Raw genomic sequence first — 20,960 nt, forward strand, 5'->3', positions numbered from 1 at the left:
TCCATGGATTTTCCTGTAAGTTGAAGAATTCATGAAAACATCTGCTGCTGTTTTTAACTACCTGGATGAGTTAGGAGCCTCTCTTGATTGCCTTGGGTCGGATGTAAGACCACAGCAGTGGATGGTTGATACAGGCTACACGTCTGTAACCTGGCAACCTTTGGATCTAGGCCTTTACTGGAATAGAGAATTTACTGGAACATGGGCCCACATGTCATGTTTAAAAAGCAGTTCATGCTGTTCACAATCCTTCTTCAAAGAGTGAGGTTAACCTTTATTTCCTCTTAGACCAGATGAAACTCTTTTGTTCAAATATTTATTCATGCATGTGTGGGAGCTGTACCCTTCATGAAAATGATGTATTAAATTCTTTACTGCAAAAACAAAGATTTTATATCATTTTTACAGATAACAAACTTCCAATCAAAGGGTTACATACATACTCACCCCTATCTGTACCCAACCATATTGGAATAGTCTACATTCCAGATTAGTGCACATGACTATATTATCCAATCACATCACTACATGTTCACATCTCCTAACTGCAATACATACTTGTGATTACAGAAAAACTATGCTGTTCAGCTTTTTTGCCCTATCATGTTGGCATTTAATTATGAGATTCAATTAAAGTGTTTTTTGCTATAAACAATATTTTGAAAAATAAATGCTCCTCAGGTTCAGCACCAAATCACAGGCCATCCAGACCAGTGTTCCTTGTGTAGTTCGCAGACACTCTAAGGTTCCTCAGAGGTATCTGTGCACTGAAAAAGAAATTTGAGAGAGTAATGATATGGACTTGGAATGTATCCCCTCCCCATCAACATTGTGGGTGGCCCTACACTAATGGATTGCAGTGGTTCAAGATGGCAACTCCCAGCTCTGAGGCTGGCTCTGAACACCTGGGAATATCCACTTTTGGCTTCTCTGTTGATGCTGCATCAGGTGTTTCATTTCATCTCCAGGGCAACTGGGGACAGACAATCAATGCTGGCCCAGCCAGCAATGCCCACAATATCAATAACAAAAAAACTGAGAAGGATAAAATTGTGTAAGTACCATCAGCACCAGAGGCATTTGGTCCTGGTGAGGTTGAAGCAATTCATTTTTTATGTCTACCATCACCCAGCTGTGAGTAACAAAATAAATCCATCGACCAAAGGGTCCAAAAACACTCAGAACTATTGCAGGTATTTAAGGAGAGCTGGGGGATGTTGGGGTATGTTAAGGAGGGCTGGGGTAGGGAGGGAGTGGGGTAGTGTTTGTGGTCAAGATAACCCTTTACCTGATCGTGGAGCCATTATTCACCAACACCCACTCACTCCTGTCTCTGGATAATTGGTTACTCAAGTTCAAGTTTTCAATTTGTCCTCAGGAGAAAGGGAATGAAATGTTACTCGAACAATAGAGCTGCCACAAACAGCCAAGTGCAAGGGCTTCTGACTGATTTATAAACCAGCCCCCAGTGAGGGGACATGCTAATCAGACTCAGTTGTTCAACACTGTCCCAAGGTATCAAGAATCGTCAAAACCAAACTGACACCAAATGAAACATCCAATGCAGCATTGATATTCCCAGGTGTTGAGAGTGAGCCTCAGAGCTGGGAGATGCTCCATGTGATCAGGTAAAAGAAGGTTCTGAGAGGGGAACAAAGAAAAATGACCACACACTGCAGAAAACAAAGAATGGGAAGATGGTGAAATGGCAAAAGTGACACCTGGAGATAAAACAAGATATTTCAAAGACATAGGTGAGAAACCATGCATTTGTACGAAGAGCTCACAGTCTAAAGCCCAGAAGACTGAGGAGCCCAACAAAGCCTAACAAAGCAGAGCAGTGGGCTTAGGGTTTAGTGACAGAATAAAATAATAATGATGGAGTTTAGAGAGCAGTTTGAGGTGGAAGTGAGAAATGATTCTTATCAGACAGAAGCAAATGGTTTTGCAACTCATTAGTCTTAACAGGGGAAAGGCCACACCAGGAAAGCTGACGTACTGACATGATGAAATACACAGCTCCCACACTGGCTTATTGCTTCAAGTAAACCTGGTTTTAATCCAGAAGTTAAAATAATGAAGAAACCAGCAGCAATTTAATACATAGCAGAGATCCTATCCACACTGACTGTAGTGTCTGTTTAAAGTCAGTAGGACCCAATGAATTTAGGGGAATTTGGGAAGTTTGTTACACTGATTAAACTTTAACATAATGCCCAAAGCAGAGAGTCACAGGTAGAACATTAGAATATAAGAAGCAGAAGGATGAGTGGACTATTTGGCCCCTTCAGCCTATTCTGCTATTTGACTCAATCATGGCTGATCTTCAGCTTCAAATTTACTTCCTCCTAATCTAAGATCTGAGTTGTTCTCTGAGTGATCAAAATATTTTGCCTCTCCTGGCCATAACTATATTTAACGATGGAGTATTCTGAGCCCTCAGGGCTGAGGTTTCCCCAAAAACACATAATCCATTGAGTGAAGACATTCCACTCCATCTGAGTCTTAAATCATTCTCTCCTTGTCCCTAAAGTGTGCCTGCATGGTCTCAATTCTCAAGCCGCAGGAAATAAATGTCTCTCAGTGCATGCCTTTCTGAATGATGCAGCTTGCAATCAGGTCGCCTCTCATTCTTCTAAACCCCTGACAATGTGGACCTGCTTCTCATCATAGATCAACCCTTTCATCCCAGGAATCAATTTCATGAATCTTTGTTGGACTGCTTCCAATGTAAGTGTCACCTTCAATAAACATCAAGAACAAAATTACACACTGTATTCCAGGTGAGTTCTCACTAAAACTCTTTAAAATTGTAACAAGACTTTATTAGTGAAGACTTTCACGACTAAAATGCCCTTGCAATAAATACCATTGACTAATTTTTTCCTAACTATGAGCTGTCCCAGCATTCTAACTTTCTGTGTTCCAAGTCTCTCTGAAAGTAAACATTCAAAAGGTTCACATCCCTTACAAAATAATCAGCTTTTCTGTTGTGGCCAAAGTGAATAAACTTTTTACTTCTCTACGTAATGCTATAATAACCTTATCTTCTTCTCAGGCAGTCCCTTGGGGTCCGGAGTGCCTTGCTTTCATCTGGTTTGGTGGCTGGTGAGACCAATCTGAGACCAGACACAATCTGCAACATCATATCTGAGTGGGGGCCTGAATTTGCATTTTGATTAATGGTTTAAAAGGCAATGAAAGGATTAAATATCTTTGCTGTCATTTGTAAATAGAATTTTTCTTTATATTTATGGCAGGTTGATCAGTTGAGGAGATTTACAATATAAAATTGATTTCTTAATTGATAGCTGTACTCAGTACCAAACGAATACGAGTGACCTAAAACAATACAGATGTTAGTGATTGAAAATAAAAACAGGAAGCACAGGGAAAACTCAGCTGGTTTGGCAGAAACTGTGTGGAGAGAAACAGTGTTAAAGTCCATATGACTCCAGTTCAGAACTGAACAGCAGTGAAAATATAATGGGTTTTATTCTATGAAAGAGGAGGGAGGTGCAAATAGAATCAAAGGGTAGGGAAGTATGAGTTTAAAGTGCAAGGAAGATTAAAGATAGAGTCATAGAGATGTACAGCACGGAAACAGACCCTTTGGTCCAACTCGTTCATGCCGACCAGATATCCCAACCTAATCTAGTCCCACCTGCTATCACTTGGTCCATATCTTTCTAAACCCTTTCGATTCATATACCATCCAGATGTTTTTTTAAATGCTGTAATTGTACCAGTCTCCACCATTTCTTCTGGCATCTCATTCCACACACACATCACCCTCTGTGTGAAAACATTGCCCCTTAGGTCCCTTTTATATCTCTTCCCTCTCACCCTAAACCTATGCCCTCTAGTTCTGAACCCCTCCAACCCAGAGAACAGACTTTGTCTATTTATCCTATCCATGCCCCTCATGATTTTATAAGCCTCTATAAGGTCACCCCTCACTCTGACATGCAAGGGAAAACAGCCCCAGTCTATTCAGCTTCTCCCTATAGCTCAAATCCTCCAACCCTGGCAACATCCTTGGAAATCTTTTTTGAACACTTTCAAGTTTCACAACATCCTTCTGATAAGAAGGAGACCAGAATTGCACGCAATATTCCAAAAGTGGCCTAATCAAAGTCCTGTACAGCTGCAACATGAACTCCCAACTCCTGTACTCAATACTCTGACCAATAAAAGCAAGCATACCAAACACCTTCTACACTATCCTATCTACCTGCAACTCAACTTTGAAGAAACTATGAACCTGCACTACAAGGTCTCTTTGTTCAGCAACACAGCAACGTATCATTAAGTGTATAAGTCCTGCTCTGATTTGCTTTTCTAAAATGCAGCACCTCGTATTTATCTAAATTAAACTCCATCTGTCACTCCTCAGCCCATTTGCCCATCTGATCAAGATTCTGTTGTACTCTGAGGTAACCTTCTTCACTATCCACTACACCTCCAATTTTGGTGTCATCTGCAAACTTATTATCTATACCTCCTAATTTCACATCCAAATCATTTATATAAATGATGAAAAGCAGATGAAAGATTTCAAAGAACAAAAGAGAAAAGGAGTGGTTATGGATGTTAAAGTGCTGTTAATAGCATAAGTCTAGATCAGCTTTGACTGAAAGCAGAAACATGAATCTAAACCACACACAAGGAAAGATGACTAAATTATCAAAATGGAGAAAATAATTCATGACTTACCAGTCTTTACTCCCCACATGCATGGCATTCACACCTTCATTCACCAGCCTGATGGAGTACTTGTTCCTGAAGGGAGGAGTGAGGGAGGCTGCAGAAGGATCTAGACAGTTTGGGAGAGTGGTCCAGGAAATGGCTGATGGAATTCAATGTGAGCAAATGCAAGGTCTTGCACTTTGGAAAAAAGAATACAAGCATGGACTACTTTCTAAACGGTGAGAAAATTCGTAAAGCCAAAGTACAAAGGGATCTGGGAGTGCTAATTGAGGATTCTCTAAAGGTAAACATGCAGGTTGAGTCCGTGATTAAGAAAGCGAATGCAATGTTGTCATTTATCTCAAGAGGGTTGGAATATAAAAGCACCGTTGTGCTACTGAGACTTTATAAAGCTCTGGTTAGGCCCCATTTGGAGTACTGTGTCCAGTTTTGGTCCCCACACCTCATGAAGGACATACTGGCACTGGAGCGTGTCCAGCAGAGATTCACACGGATGATCCCTGGAATGGTAGGTCTAACATACGAGGAACGGCTAAGGATCCTAGGATTGTATTCATTGGAGCTTAGAGGGTTAAGGGGAGATCTAATAGAAACTTACAAGATAATATATGGCGTGGAGAGGGTGGATGCTAAGAAATTGTTTTCGTTAGGCGAGGAGACTAGGACCTGTGGACACAGCCTTAGAATTAGAGGGGGTAAATTCAGAACAGAAATGCAGAGACATTTCTTCAGCCAGAGAGTGGTGGGCCTGTGGAATTCATTGCCACAGAGTGCAGTGGAGGCTGGGACGCTAAATGTCTTCAAGGCAGAGATTGATAAATTCTTGATGTCCAAGGAATTAAGGGCTACGGGGAGAATGCAGGTAAGTGGAGTTGAAATGCCCATCAGCTATGATTCTGGATCAGTGGTGCTGGAAGAGCACAGCAATTCAGGCAGCATCCGAGGACAGGCAAAATCGACGTTTCGGGCAAAAGCCCTTCATCAGGAACAAAGGCAGAGAGCCTGAAGCGCGGAGAGACAAGCTAGAGGAGGGTGGGGGTGGGGAGAGAGTGGCATAGAGTACAATAGGTCAGTGGGGAGGGCTTTTGCCCGAAACGTCGATTTTGCCTGTCCTCGGATGCTGCCTGAATTGCTGTGCTCTTCCAGCACCACTGATCCAGAATCTGGTTTCCAGCATCTGCAGTCATTGTTTTTACCTCATCAGCTATGATTGAATGGTGGAGTGGACTCGATGGGCCAAATGGCCTTACTTCCGCTCCTATGTCCTATGGTCTAAAGCACTCTGTTCTCAGATCACCAAGAGATGGGTCAGGGATTGTGGAGAAGGATGAACCTGAAGGGTAGTTTCACTGATTTAGTTTATGAGGCCTGGGGCCACAGGACTAACCTCCCACGGCTACAGAGCCTCCTGTAACCTCACGTCAGAGTCTCTTGGGCACCCTGACTCTCACTCACCTCCCATAAGCTGGCAGGAAGCCCAAGGCTATCAGGTCACCAGACATCTGCATCCTTTCACTCTTCCTAAAAATGAAGTAAACCAGCAGCATTTAAATGGTGTCCGTGGCTAAATCTAACATTGGTTTTCTCCTGCTAATGGTGGGGGAGGGGTTGGTGAAATTTACCAGGTCCATCCTGGAATCTCACTCCCAGTTAATGCCTGTCACCTTACACACTGTCGCAGGGGAGAGGGGCAGACATTAATGCCTAGAGTATTTAAAATGCTAGTGTACAGCAAAAAAAGGAAAGAAATACTGGAAAACAGAAACAGAAATTGCTGGAGAAACTCAGCAGGTCAGGCAGCATCTGTGGGGAGAAAGCGGAGTCAACGTTTGATATTTGTGGTATTTATATAAATACCAGCCTTTTCCTAGTTCCGGTCAACTCTGAAGAAGGGTCACTGGACCCAAAATGTTAATTCTGATTTCTCTCCACAGATTCTCTGGCAATCTCTGTGACTCTTCAGTGACTGGTGTCAACTTTGACAAATATAATATGGGGTGAACTTTGTAGAAAATCTAAGAATGCAAACAGCTTGCTTCTAAGTATTGACATCCATTCCATACCCCTCTGTCTTCCTGATCATCTTATCTCGCCCTGGCACTCAGAGGAACAGTATTACTCATCTGGAATAATTGCTAGTTATGAGCATGGTTTTTACACCCTTAATTTATTGTGTCACTTGTCTGCATCAGTATGCTGCTACCTCACTCATGTTTCCATCCTTCCGGATTCTCCTGTAAAGTTATACTCAGCAAGATCTGGACAAAACCTTTCATTCAACACAATGCAAATATCACCAGAGGTTTCATTGACACCAAACACAATGATATATCCTTAACTCAGGGGCTCAAGGGAACAAGAAACTGGAGTTTTAAAGTCAGTAACAATAGAAAATAGTGGCGACAAAGTGGGAGCAAGGTGGTCACTTCTTGCTAAAGTCAGTTCACCTTCTCCAAAGAATTAATCAATGTCAGTTCCAATTACTCAATTTATACCATAGGTTTCACAGCATTTTCACTGGCTCATATCATATAGTCTGGGTACAAGGCAATAAAGCGACCAAATAATTACTGAAGTCAATAACAGCAATATATCTCCATGTGTAACCTGTCTCTGTGTTTTAATTATTCTGTTACAATCACAACTGCACATTTACAAATTGCTGGCAGATGATACGGAGAGGGTATCTTGCTGGAGACAGTACACAGGTGCCGAGTGACTATGAGGAACATAGCTACTCACATTGGCTACATTCATGAGCCCCTAGTGTTCAGTCTGTCTGGAGCATGTGGATATCTGAGGTGACGGCAGTAAATCAGAAATGGGGTCAAGATTTTAAACTGTCTCCTGGGTTAGCCTCAGCTGCCAGTTTATTTTGCATTTTACAAATGTGCAGGCAAACTATTGAGGACATCAATAATTCAATTTAAAATCCTTTACCGAGAGGTTTAAGACTTGGAACATAGAACATAGAACAATACAGCACAAAACAGGCCCTTCGGCCCACGATGTTGTGCCGAACATTTGTCCTAGCTTAAGCACCCATCCATGTACCTATCCAATTGCCGGTTAAAGGTCGCCAATGATTCTGACTCTGCCACTCCCACAGGCAGCGCATTCCATGCTCCCACCACTCTCTGCGTAAAGAACCTACCCCTGACATCTCCCCTACACCTTCCACCCTTCACCTTAAATTTATGTCCCCTTGTAACACTCTGTTGTACCCGGGGAAAAAGTTTCTGACTGTCTACTCTATCTATTCCTCTGATCATCTTATAAACCTCTATCAAGTCACCCCTCATCCTTCGCCGTTCCAATGAGAAAAGGCCTAGCACTCTCAACCTATCCTCGTACGACCTATTCTCCATTCCAGGCAACATCCTGGTAAATCGTCTTTGCACCCTCTCCAAAGCTTCCACATCTTTCCTAAAGTGAGGCGACTAGAACTGCACACAGTACTCCAAATGTGGCCTAACCAAGGTCCTGTACAGCTGCAACATCACTTCACGACTCTTGAATTCAATCCCTCTGCTAATGAATGCTAATACACCATAGGCCTTCTTACAAGCTCTATCCACCTGAGTGGCAACTTTCAAAGATCTATGAACATAGACCCCAAGATCCCTCTGCTCCTCCACCTTACTAAGAACCCTACCGTTAACCCTGTATTCCGCATTCTTATTTGTCCTTCCAAAATGGACAACCTCACACTTGGCGGGGTTGAACTCCATCTGCCACTCCTCAGCCCAGCTCTGCATCATATCTAAGTCCCTTTGCAGCCGACAACAGCCCTCCTCACTATCCACAACTCCACCAATCTTCGTATCATCTGCAAATTTACTGACCCACCCTTCGACTCCCTCTTCCAAGTCATTAATAAAAATTACAAACAGCAGAGGACCCAGAACTGATCCCTGAGGAACTCCACTTGTAACTGGGCTCCAGGCTGAATATTTACCATCTACCACCACTCTCTGACTTCGACCGGTTAGCCAGTTTTCTATCCAATTGACCAAATTTCCCTCTATCCCATGCCTCCTGACTTTCCGCATAAGCCTACCATGGGGAACCTTATCAAATGCCTTACTAAAATCCATGTACACTTCATCCATTGCTCTACCCTCATCCACATGCTTGGTCACCTCCTCAAAGAATTCAATAAGACTTGTAAGGCAAGACCTACCCCTCACAAATCCGTGCTGGCTGTCCCTACTCAAGCAGTGTCTTTCCAGATACTCATAAATCCTATCCCTCAGTACCCTTTCCATTACTTTGCCTACCACTGAAGTAAGACTAACTGGCCTGTAATTCCCGGGGTTATCCCTATTCCCTTTTTTGAACAGGGGCACAACATTCGCCACTCTCCAGACCTCTGGTACCACCCCTGTTGACAGTGAAGACGAAGAGATCATTGCCAACGGTTCTGCAATTTCCTCTCTTGCTTCCCACATAATCCTAGGATATATCCCGTCAGGCCCGGGGGACTTGTCTATCCTCAAGTTGTTCAAAATGTCCAACACATCTTCCTTCCTAACAAGTATCTCTTCAAGCTTACCAGTCCGTTTCACACTCTCCTCTTCAACAATACGGTCCCTCTCGTTTGCAAATACAAACTTCTTCTGCTTCTTATTAAAGGGAAAGAGTTACAATGAGCAACCATTAGGAAAACTGCCTTCCTCTTTAAAAAGAGAAGAATTTCATCCTAGGGACAAGTGCTCATCAGTATGAATGATAATGATTCTCCATTCCCGGGAGGCAGGGAGCTGTAGCCATATCAATCAACATGTGAACAAAAACAAGCTGCGACCAGCTAGACATACAGTCTGGCCAGAAAAGCAGAGTTACAGTTTGGGAACCTCACTGGAGAACAGGAAACAGCACAGAGATTGACAATTAAACACAGGAGAATTAGATCAGAGAGTGGGCTATGATTTGTGGAGTGGAGAGTTAGTGATTTGAACAAATTATACCGGGGGTTGGTGGAAAGAAAGACGAAGGAGAATTTGAACAGGATCAGGTACTTGAGGAGACAGAACTGCAACATGTATTTGTTTGCTGTAACTTTTACACAATAATGAATTTTGAAACGATCCTTAGAGTATCTTAAAATCCTGATTGTATAAGGGGGAGAAACACAAAATAAACATAAATAATATGAAGAAATGGAATGAGACCAATTTGATCAATGGTTTTGTAAACTCCTGATTGGATCAGATTAACAGCCCCAATCAGGGAACTCATATTCCATGAGATCCAGCTGGCTAACCCCATTAAAATCACGACAGTATTACAAATTCCTGGGCCATTCCCGGCTCCACCTCATGCAGAATGATCTGTGCTTGCTCTCTGAATTATTTTATGAAACTGTTTTTGTTTCCTGTTTGACCCATAGCAGAAACTACTCAAGTTATCAGATCTTGCGCTGACTATGTAGTGCAACCGGACTTTAAAATTGAAGCATCTTTTATATAATGTTACTTGTTTTTTCAAAACTGATTTAACAACATATTGATTTAAAGTACTCTGCTCCCGAGTTTCTCAAAGAGAAGAAAAGTGAAGCTCTCAGCAACAACTTGAGGCTCTACTGAGCACAGCAGCCTGAGTAGGGCCTTGTCTGTGCTGCACAGCATTGTGGGTGAAGTACTCTTCATATGTATAAAACCACAGGCATGTGGCAGCAAAATAGGTTAAGAAAATAAAAAATTGTACTTCTGCCTCCATTAGCAACAGTTTCCAAGGATCCATGTTCCATCAGTGGCTCAGCAACTGCCCCAGTACTGTCTTCGAAGGCAATGCTTCTTTCAGCAAGAACACCAGAAGTTTCACTGCTCTGAACTCAGATTAGCAGTTGGTGGGCTCACAGACCTCATTCAGTGATTCCTATTGTAACCAGTGGTGAGGGAGCTGTAATCGTGGACAGGAAACAAAACTAGCCGAGGTTTCCTGTTCCTGATTAATGGAATCATATCCACTACTCCAGATTGTGCTTGCTGATGATGTTTTCCCCTCTATCCCATGGCAGTAGGTAGCCTGTCATAACACAACGTCTAAGCTTGTAGAAGAAGAATGATCAGTTGGACAAAACAATGAAAATCCACCTATGCCAACTGAGGATCAGTGCACAATGAGGGACAGTGCCCCAGTGAGGGCAGTGTCCCAGTGAGGGCAGTGTCCCAGTGAGGGCAGTGCCCCAGTGAGGGCAGTGCCCCAGTGAGGGACAGTGTCCCAGTGAGGGACAGTGCCCCAGTGAGGGACAGTGCCCCAGTGAGGGCAGTGTCCCAGTCAGGGCAGTGACCAGTGAGGGCAGTGTCCCAGTGAGGGCAGTGTCCTAGTGAGGGACAGTGCCCCAGTGAGGGACAGTGTCCTAGTGAGGGACAGTGACCAGTGAGGGCAGTGTCCCAGTGAGGGACAGTGCCCCAGTGAGGGCAGTGTCCCAGTGAGGGACAGTGCCCCAGTGAGGGCAGTGTCCCAGTCAGGGCAGTGACCAGTGAGGGCAGTGTCCTAGTGAGGCACAGTGCCCCAGTGAGGGACAGTGTCCTAGTGAGGGACAGTGACCAGTGGGGGACAGTGTCCCAGTCAGGGACAGTGACCAGTCAGGGACAGTGACCAGTGAGGGCAGTGCCCCAGTGAGGGACAGTGATCAGTGAGGGACAGTGACCAGTGAGGGCAGTGTCCCAGTGAGGGACAGTGACCAGTGAGGGACAGTGACCAGTGAGGGCAGTGTCCCAGTGAGGAACAGTGCCCCAGTGAGGGCAGTGACCAGTGAGGGCAGTGTCCTAGTGAGGGACAGTGCCCCAGTGTGGGACAGTGCCCCAGTGAGGGACAGTGACCAGTGAGGGCAGTGTCCCAGTGAGGGACAGTGCCCCAGTGAGGGACAGTGACCAGTGAGGGACAGTGCCCCAGTGAGGGCAGTGTCCCAGTGAGGGCAGTGACCAGTGAGGGCCAGTGTCCTAGTGAGGGACAGTGACCAGTGAGGGACAGTGTCCCAGTCAGGGACAGTGACCAGTCAGGGACAGTGACCAGTGAGGGCAGTGCCCCTGTGAGGGACAGTGACCAGTGAGGGACAGTGACCAGTGAGGGCAGTGTCCCAGTGAGGGACAGTGACCAGTGAGGGACAGTGTCCCAGTGAGGGCAGTGTCCCAGTGAGGGACAGTGACCAGTGAGGGCAGTGTCCCAGTGAGGGACAGTGACCAGTGAGGGCAGTATCCCAGTGAGGGACAGTGACCAGTGAGGGCAGTGTCCCAGTGTGGGCAGTGTCCCAGTGAGGGACAGTTGGCCCAATGAAAGTGAGTAGCCAGTGAGGAACATTGCCCAGCGAAGGACAGTTGGCCCAATGAGAATCAGTGCCCAGTGAGGGTCAATGAGGGTTACTGGCCCCAGTGAGTGGCAGTATCCACTGCCTTCAATGTCAGTTGGGAGACCTTATAGTAGGTACAATGACCTATTTTCTTTCAACATCTGCCTTCAATAAAATGAAACATCTCAAGGTAACACCAAGCCACGTAAGGAGATGTTGTCACAGAGGACCATGAGCTTGGTCAACGAGAGAGATTTTATAGACCTTGGAGTACAGGTTCATAGATCTTTGAAAGTGGCGTCGCAGGGAGATAGGATAGTGACGAAGGCATTTGGTATGCTTTCCTCTATTGGTCAGAGTATTGAGTACAGGAGTTGGCAGGTCGTGTTGCAGCTGTACAGGACATTGGATAGACCACTGTTGGAATATTGCATGCTATTCTGGTCTCCTTCCTATTGGAAAGATGCTGTGAAACTTGAAAAGGTTCAGAAAGGATTTACAAAGATATTGCCAGGGTTGGAGGATTTGAGCTAGGGAGAGGCTGAACAGGCTGGGGTTGTTTTCCCTGGAGTATCGGAAGCTGAGGGGTGACCTTATAGAGGTTTACAAAATTATGAGGGGCATGGATAGGATAAATAGGCAAAGTCTTTTCCCTGGGGTGGGAACTAGAGAGCATAGGTTTAGGGTGAGAGGGGAAAGATATAAAAGAGACCTAAGGGACAACTTTTTCACACAGTGTATGTGTGTGGAATGAGCTGCCAGAGGATGTGGTGGAGGCTAGTGCAATTGCAACATTTAAAAGGCATTTGGATGGGTATATGAATAGGAAGGGTTTAGAGTGATATGGGCCAGGTACTGGCAGGTGGGACTAGATTGGGTTGGGATATCTGGTCGGCATGGACGGGTTGGACTGAAGGGTCTGTTTCCATGCTGTACATCTCTATGACTCTATATAAGGGATTAGGGAAAATGCTGGAGATTGTTAGAATGGAGTAGAACTGATGTAGGCTCGATGGGCCAAATGGTCTCGTGCTGTAGCAATTCTGTGATTAACTATATTTTTAAAAACTGCGGCTATAAAGTGCTTCAGAACATTGTAAAATGCTCTTGTTCTGGCTAAACTAAGTTCCTTTACTATTTTATATTTAATAGTAAAGGCAGACTGGGAGTAAGTTCAGTAATGTCAGGCTGGCAATAAGAACCTGTACTACAAGTGAGTCAGGTTTTACAATTAGTGCTGCATCTGCCTCCCTCTGGTGTCAAGCTCAGTTTTCTGATCAGTGTTTCTCACATTAATAAGCTGAGAAACAGAACTGGTTTTAATAATTCACCTCCTCTCTCATAGCATGGGTCATGTTAAAAGTGAGAACTTATAAAGCACCTTTTAAGACCACACGTCCCATAGCACTTTATTGCAAAATAAGTACTTTGTAGTGTAGGGTAACCTGGGAGCTAATTTTTGAATAGTAAGAGTCCCCAAACAGCAATATGTTCATGACCAGATCATCTACTTTCAGATATTTGTGCAGAAATAAATATTGGCCAGGATAATTCCAGAATTCTTCCAATAATGCCATGTTATCTTTTACTTGAGAAAGCACGTTACCATCTCACCTCAAAAGCAGCAGTGCGGCACTCGCTCAGTACTGACCTTCTGACAGTGCAACACTCCCTCAGCACTGACCCTCTAACAGTGCGGCACTCACTCAGTGTTGCCCCTCCGACAGTGCGGCACTCTCTCAGCACTGACTCTCTGACAGTACAACACTCCCTCATTACTGACCTTCTGACAGTATGGCAATCCCTCAGTATTGCCCCTCTGACAGTGTGGCACTCCCTCAGTACTGACCCTCTGTCAGTGCTGCATTCCCTCAGCACTAACCCTCCAATAATGCAGTGTCGCCTCAGCACAGGCTCTCCAACATTGCAGCAGTCCCTCAGTACTGACCCTCTGACAGTGCAGCAGTCCCTCAGTACTGACCCTCTGACATTGTAACATTTCCCCCAGTGCTGATTCTCTGACAGTACTGCACACCCTCAGTACTGACCCTTCAACAGTGCAGTGCTCTCTCAGTATTGACCCTCTGACAGTGCAGCACACCCTTGGTGCTAGTTTATTTTACCAGTTCAAATCTTTGGAGTGTATTTTGAATAGAGAAAAGGCTGATTCCTATTTGATATAATTCAATGCTGTTCACAGCAATCAAATATGTTACTTCAATGTTTTTCTGTAACTAAGGGTATTTTCTAACCATAGCATCCCTAGCATAGCATTCTGGACTTGGGAAATCTGCATTCATAGGAAGGTCCAATTCCTCCAGCACTCCATCTAATTTACAACTTCATTTCTTTAGTAGGTTCGTTGTCAGCTGAGAGTTATTAAGGTCAGCACGTGGCCTGGCAACAGATGCACAGCTGATGCTCCAAGTTTTGAGCTTCCATCAGAGTATCAGAGATGTTTAATCAGAAAACTGACTAAAAGCCCCTAATCATCTTCAACTGTAATCACTATTGTGAGTGAGAATATTCTTTATGAAATAACATTGAAAACCAAACATCTTTCTCATCAACAGTTTACAGGTACATCAGGTGTCTTCCTCAGAGCCTGTGACGGTGACAGAGGTGCATTTAACTATTTAGTTCATTAATTTCTGAAATAATTTGTTGAAAACCCAAACTTGTTTAAGTTGTGCTTAATAGAGGTTTCATCTTCTCCCAATCAATTAATGTATAATTATAAAAGAAATCTACTCTTAACTGAACTACCGACAGATACTTTCAGTGTATACACACAGCGAATGTTTCTGAGCTTTGGATGTTAAAAAACAAGTCGATGTGTCTCCAAATGCTCACTGAAGTGAACATCCTTCTATTTGAGTATGTTATTAGGTTTAATAGGAATAAAATGTCAGCCTGCTTCTCCTACCATCTTGCTTTTTATTTTAAATTGATTAAAACATTAACACTGTGACTGTGTTTCATAACACTGTGGATCAACCTTAGAAGACTGGAGGCTAATATGTTCTTAATTTGTTCATGGGATGGGCACCATTGACAGGGCCAGCATCTCTAATTGCCCAGAGGGCAGATAAGAATTAATCACATTGCTGTGGGTCTGGAGTCACATGGAGGCCAGACCAGGTAAGGATGGCAGATTTCCTTCCCTGAAGAACATGGGTTTTATGACACGTGACAGGAGTTTTGTGGTTGCCACTGGAATTGCTTTTTGTTGAATTTGAATTTCACAAGCTGCCATGGTGGATTCAAACCCAGTCCCAAAACATTGGCCTGTGGCTCGAGATTACTAACCCAGTCTCAGTGGTTAGCACTACTGCCTCACAGCATCAGGACCCAGGTTTAATTCCAGTCCTGGGTGATTGTCCGTGTGGAGTTTGCACATTCTCCCCGTGTCTGCGTGGGTTTCCACTGGGTGCTCCAGTTTCCTCCCACAACCCACAATGTGTAGGCTCGGTGGATTAACCATGCTAATTGCACAATTACAGGGATGGGGTAGGTCTAGATGGGATGTTCTTCAGAGGATCAGTACAGACTTGATGGGCTGAATGGCCCCCATCTGTACTTTACAGCTTCTATGACTATCACCCCCACATTGTGCTCTTCAAAAACGTTTAAAGAAAATACCATGGCAGCAAGAATTTTTAAAGTGACAAAAGTTTTGTTTATTGGCATTTAAAGCACATTTTCAATGCAATGTTACTGCTATTGATGAAAGCATCAAGCCTCTCCTCCATTCTCTCCCCAGATGTCCTGGAGCTGCTGTTTCTTGCATTTTTCTATTCTTCACTTAATAGATCAGCAACACTTTTTCCTCTTTTCCTACTGTGTTAATAGAGCAGCTGCTTAATGACACTGTTGTGCTCCAATTCTCAAAGTGCAATGGTCAATGATACCTGCTATAAACATTACCAGATTTGTTCCAATTGTTCGGATGTGTGAAACCCTCAGAAAATGCTGATTCGATGAGTTTGTTCTTGTAAGTTGCAGCAAAAATACACACATGTGAAACAGTGTGGACGAGCTGTAAGATTGCCCACAGCCTTGTGAAGAAGACAGGCTACAAGACAACATTTTGCGGCTTGGAATGTACTGTGGCCCAGTACATGGTACCTTAAAATGTTCCTCAGTGTATCCCATAGGGTCTTCAACTCCAAATACAATGTCAATAATGCACATCACCTTCTGCCAGTCCAGGTGTCCAGCTATCGTGGATTGGAGAATTCCTGCCCCACATATTTCTAATGAGGCCATCAGTCAACAGTTTGGTGAGTTGTCCAAGGGGTGGGTCAATGTCAGTCCTAGGGAATCCATCCACAAAAGGTTGAAGGTAAGGCTATTGGGCCACTGCTGCGGGAGGGAAGCTGGGAGCTGAAGTATGGGTGTCAGAGGTAGCATACTGGGTTATAGAGGCAGAAGTGGCGGCACGGTGGCTCAGTGGTTAGCACTGCTGCCTCACAGCACCAGGGTCCCAGGTTTGATTCCAGCCTCGGGCGACTGTCTGTGTGGAGCTTGCACATTCTCCCCGTGTCTGTGTGGGTTTCCTCCGGGTGCTCCAGTTTCCTCCCACAGGTCCAAAGATGTGCAGGTTGGGTGAATTGGCCATACTAAATTGCTGGAAATGTGTTGCTGGAAAAGCGCAGCAGGTCAGGCAGCATCCAGGGAACAGGAGAATCGACGTTTCGGGCATAAGCCCTTCTTCAGGAATCCTGAAGAAGGGTTTATGCCCGAAACGTCGATTCTCCTGTTCCCTGGATGCTGCCTGACCTGCTGCGCTTTTCCAGCAACACATTTCCAGCTCTGATCTCCAGCATCTGCAGACCTCACTTTCTCCCCATGCTAAATTGCCCATAGTGTTAGGTGCATTAGTCAGAGGGAAATGGGACTGGGTGGGTTAATCTTCAGAGGATCGGTGTGGAGTTGTTGGGCCGAAGGGCATGTTTCCACACTGTAGGGAATCTAATCTAAAGTCACATGACACCAGGTTGTAGTCTAACAGGTTTACTTGAAATCACAAGCTTTCGGAGTGCTGCTCCTTAATCAGGTGCAAAAGCTTGTGATTTAAAATAAACCTGTTGGACTATAACCTGATGTTGTGTTACTTCTGACTTTGTCCATCCTAGTCTAACACCGGCACTTCCACATCAGGGATACAGAGGGGATAACAACTGTGAAAGGGAATAAATCAACATTGGGATGGGGAATGACACTAGAGCAGAGGAATGACAGGTGATGCTGATGAGGGGTCACCGACAGAGGGTCCCTGACAGCATTACTCTGACTTCAATGAGGTGGACAATGCATTGTCTGGCACAGTGCTTTAACATGGCCGTGGCTCAGGGGATAAGTACAGAAATGAACAGTGGGGGAGTGGGGGAGCAACACAACATTGATGGGAAAGTTGAATAAAAAGAGAATATGAAGATTTAGAGATCACCCTGACTGAGAAGCTGATGATGTGACTCACTCTGTGAAGCATGACCACCATTTCCTTCCATCTTGATCCAAATATCAAGTGGTCAATGGAGATGAAAATGACTGACAACACACCTGGAGTGGGTGGGCAAAATGTTTTGTTCTGTGAGGCACATTCATGCCTCTTCAGTGGGCAATAGCATTAAACAGACACCCATACAATCCAGGTGAAAGACACCTGCATGTAATAAATGCTGTATGTAATCTTCCGGCCGTGATCTACTGTGTGGAGTCCAGATCCTGATCCTGAGCTCTCTCCACCACATCAGTGCAGAATCAGGAATCAAACCTACTTATTACTGGAATGTAGGCACCTAGAATGTGGACTAGAAACATTGATCTGAGTTGCCAAAGTGGCAAGTACCTTCCAAGGTCCCACAGCCTCTGTGTGGTTCACTCACTTCATACCTTGGGCTATTAAACATGGTGTGGCACCAAGAAAGACCAGGAAGAAGTAAGGACTGCAGATGCTGGACATCAGAGTTGAGAGTGTGTTGCTGGAAAAGCACAACAGGTCAGGCAGCATCCGAGGAGTAGGAGAATTGACGTTTAGGCCATTCCTGATGAAGGGTTCTTGCCTGAAACATCAGTTCTGCTGCGCTTTTCCAGTACCACACTCTCGACAAAGAAAGACCAGGCAGTGTTCCTTCATTCTTATTGTTGTGGTTGGAGTGACGTTTGTTCACACAACTTATGATTAACTGTGAACATATATTTGCAGATGTAGAAATGTATTGATAATGAAGTTTCACCCATGCGTCCTCAGATGATTATCGCATTCCTTTCCCTCCTCTATGTCTTGGTGCAGTACCGCTGGACGGGAAGGGGACTGCCCAACAGTGGATTCGATTTGCCTTGGAGTTTTGGTCAGGTTAGTCTGGGGCATTTGTGACTAGAGGCTTTAGAAATGGTGAGTGTGTCCTGACCAGAGGCAGGTTTACACTTGTTGGCTCGAACACCCACGGGCTGGGGGGAGGTGTGATGTGTGTAGGTGAGGGTGGGGAATGGACGTGGAAAACCCAGTCATGTCTGGAGTCTCCTGAGGGGCCTATGTGTGTGCCCTTCCTCGGGCAAGAAGCCTCCTGGCACAGTTCCTGTCTCTTTGTGAGGAAGGAATACCTGGAGTGAGGGCAAGGTCCCTCGTCACCCTCTTGCCTTGCTGTTGGTGCTGAGCATCAATGGCTAGACAGACAGAGTGCAGATCCGTGTTTAAACCCAGCAGACCATCAGGGGGCTGGACCTGACTCTTCATGGACGATGCCAACCTGCCCATGCAGTCAAACAGAGACACTGCATTACAGAGGCAGCACGGTACAATTAGCACTGTTAATGCTCTGTAACCACTGAGTCAGTTTGCCCAGTGTCCCGATAAGCCTACCTGCTGCTCCTGTGTCTATTTCTACATTTCAATGAAGTTCTGAACTGTCGACACCACAGGCTCCTCTCCTACTTTACGCTGAGCTGGTACCTGGTCTCTGACAGTCCTTCTCCAAATATGGCATCAGTGCCAGGAATCTGGGGATGTTCCTAGCAGGGTGTATTGCTGCCTGAGGCGAGACAGAGAGTGCTGAGTGGGTACCATAGGGAGCATGGTGTACAGGCACTGAGGTCAGTTTTGCAAAATAATGTGCAAAGTCTTGCTAAGTCCCACACAGAGAAACCCTTCATGAAACTCAAAATATTGAACCTTGTGAATTTCTGATAAAGTTCACCCCTCAGTTGTCCTTATACACTCAAGTTTCCCTGAACTGCAACTCCCGGCACAATCTCATCCCATTCCAAACTTTCCTATAGTTCTGTTCTTTTGGCCAAAGTGAATATTTCCCATATCACACTCCACCTACCATCTTGCTAACCACTTAATTAACCTGCCTATATCTTTTTGAATACTCCTCACAGATAATATTCCAATCTAACATTGTATTGTGAGCAAAATTCATCAATCACTCTTTTCCTTTTCGTCTACGTTACTAATAAAGATGATTGTTAATGACTAGTTTTAACTTTCAGATTATTCCACATTCCTTGGCAAAAATCTATCATAGTCAGGTGTATCAAATTAGGCACCAGATTAACCACAAAGTTGTTGCCCGGTGGAAACAGGTTCAAGGGCTGACGTGATCTCCTGCTTTTCCTAAACCACAGAAGGTCTGATCACAGGAACTACACAAGGTGACTTGTTAGCATTGAGACTACATGGTGCTCTCAATGTCATTTACTCATTAAATATATTCTTTACCGACTGCAGTTTAAACAAATCCATTCCTTTTGTCGGTCTGAACTCCTTCCAATGCAGGAAGTATCTTTGAGTCTCACGGGAACTGGTTATGTTCAGGATTGTTACCTCGGTCATTCAGTTGACATCAGAACTGTATTCTCTCAGCAACTCCCCTCTGGTTACTTTCCAAGGAGCCAGTCCTCCACATTAGGTTCATTCACCTTCTTCTTCCGTTTCAGTCACTGAAGCAAATCCTGAACGCACTGTGACAGGAAACGGAAGAGCTTTCAGGAGATGGCGTGGCCTTTGTACAACTAAATCATCTCGAAAGCTACACAACTCACTGCAATCTGTTACTTGTGAAAGCTATTCCATCATTAGTCATTTGGCAAGATTCAACAATTTGTCCAGGTGCAAAGCTGCTAAACAGAATTAACACTGGGCACAAATCAGAGTGAAAAACTGTATCCTGTCAAAATGGAACTTTTTAATGATTTGTTTAGCCATTTCTTCACAATATGTATAACACTGAAACAGCCCATTAAAAAAGCAGAATCTGCACTCTCACCACTTTCAAGATGAAAAAAACTGTGTCCTGAATACTGTATTTTAATTAGTCACTACTTTATGTTTGCCTCAGTTTCAAGTGGACTGATTAGGGATAGTCAACATGGTTTTGTGAGTGGGAAATCATGTCTCAAAACTTGATTTGAGTTTTTTGAAGAAATACCAAAGAGGATTGATGAGGGCAGAGCAGTAGATGTGATCTATATGGATGGAAATGTGTTGCTGGAAAAGCGCAGCAGGTCAGGCAGCATCTAGGGAACAGGAGAATCGACGTTTCGGGCATTAGCCCTTCTTCAGGAATGAGGAAAGTTGGTCCAGCAGGCTAAGATAAAAGATAGGGAGGAGGGACTTGGGGGAGGGGCGTCGGAAATGTGATAGGTGGAAAGAGGTCAAGGTGAGGGTGATAGGTCAGACTGGGGTGGGGGCGGAGAGGTCGGGAAGAAGATTGCAGGTTAGGAAGGCGGTGCTGAAGGCGGTGATCTATATGGACTTCAGTAAGGTGTTCGACAAGGTTCCCCATGGGAGACTGGTTAGCAAGGTTAGATCTCACGGAATACAGGGAGACTAGAGGTCATAAATGTTGGAATTGTACCAGCCTCCACCACTTCCTCTGGCAGCTCGAATAAGCTGCCAGAGGAAGTGGTGGAGGCTATTACGATTGCAACATTTAAAAGGCAT

The 20,960-nt window shown here is 44.6% G+C and overlaps 1 long non-coding RNA gene across 2 annotated transcripts; it reads right to left on the reverse strand.

The window, feature by feature from the left end:
- Window positions 1-345: 345 nt before the first annotated feature.
- LOC122541091 (uncharacterized) lies at window positions 346-19,967 on the reverse strand. Of its 2 annotated transcripts, XR_015753822.1 has the most exons (4): window positions 19,842-19,967; window positions 6,166-6,231; window positions 4,717-4,887; window positions 346-767 (listed from the first exon to the last, which is right to left on the reverse strand). It is a non-coding gene; the product is annotated as an uncharacterized LOC122541091 (long non-coding RNA). The 2 variants fall into 2 exon arrangements; XR_015753821.1 differs by lacking the exon at window positions 6,166-6,231 and having other exon boundaries at window positions 19,842-19,960.
- Window positions 19,968-20,960: the final 993 nt, after the last annotated feature.

The sequence above is a fragment of the Chiloscyllium plagiosum genome, unplaced genomic scaffold (assembly GCF_037043375.1).
Source record: "Chiloscyllium plagiosum isolate Xiang-an unplaced genomic scaffold, Cpla_swu_hap1 HiC_scaffold_39, whole genome shotgun sequence".
Lineage (NCBI taxonomy): Eukaryota > Metazoa > Chordata > Chondrichthyes > Orectolobiformes > Hemiscylliidae > Chiloscyllium > Chiloscyllium plagiosum.